The sequence below is a fragment of the Echinops telfairi genome, unplaced genomic scaffold (assembly GCF_000313985.2).
Source record: "Echinops telfairi isolate 266 unplaced genomic scaffold, ASM31398v2 ScPeMD7_60;HRSCAF=208, whole genome shotgun sequence".
NCBI classification, from domain to species: domain Eukaryota; kingdom Metazoa; phylum Chordata; class Mammalia; order Afrosoricida; family Tenrecidae; genus Echinops; species Echinops telfairi.
This window is the reverse complement of record NW_022103958.1, coordinates 36,034,768-36,035,556: the sequence shown is the minus strand read 5'-3', so window position 1 is coordinate 36,035,556 and position 789 is coordinate 36,034,768.

The window sequence follows — 789 nt, the reverse complement described above, 5'->3', positions numbered from 1 at the left end:
CTGCAAACACGTTAGGGGCTGAGATCATCTGCAGCCGGGCTGTGCTCCCTGTCCGACTCATGCCCGGACAAAGGGACAGAAGCCACTGGGAATCAGCTCCCCACTCCCAGCCACAGGGAGGGGAAAGTTTCCGGAGCAGCAGGTTCTACTCTGGACTGCTAGCCTGGGTGTCCGATGGGAGGTGGCCCGAGAGAGTCTTCCGCACCCCAAAATGCTCAGAGCTGTTCTAAGGGGCTTTGCTCTCCGGATGCAGGGAGGCAAATTGGAAGTGGCACCCTCCTTCATCTTCAGTTGGACAGGAAGCCACCTGGGATCCCGTTCCACCCATTCAAATCCACACGCTCTCCCTGCTGCTGCCGGAGTGCTCCGCCGTGAGGCGAGCAAGCCAGGCACGTCTCCCCAGGTGAAGGGGTCTGAGTCTGATGACTGGGGGAGGGGAGGGGGGAGCCCCAGGGACCGGCCCCCCTGCGCACCAGGAGAGCGGCAGGACGCTGGCAAGGAGAGGGCTCTCCCGGCGCCTCGGCGGAAGGTTTGCAGGGCACAGACAAGGTCGTACACAGAGGTCATAAAACAAAATGTATCTTTAATTTGTAAGTGTCAACAGCAGTACAAAAGATGGAGTGATGCCGACTAGATTAAGGGTAGAGAGGACAGGCTTGAGGTAAATGAGCATAAATAGGCAGTTCTTATAGACACTCCCCTGAGGGGCCGGGCCCCATCATGGCATATACAGTATCACCCAAAGATGGCATGTTTAACATATCAGGAAAGCACCTTGTGCAAAAAGGG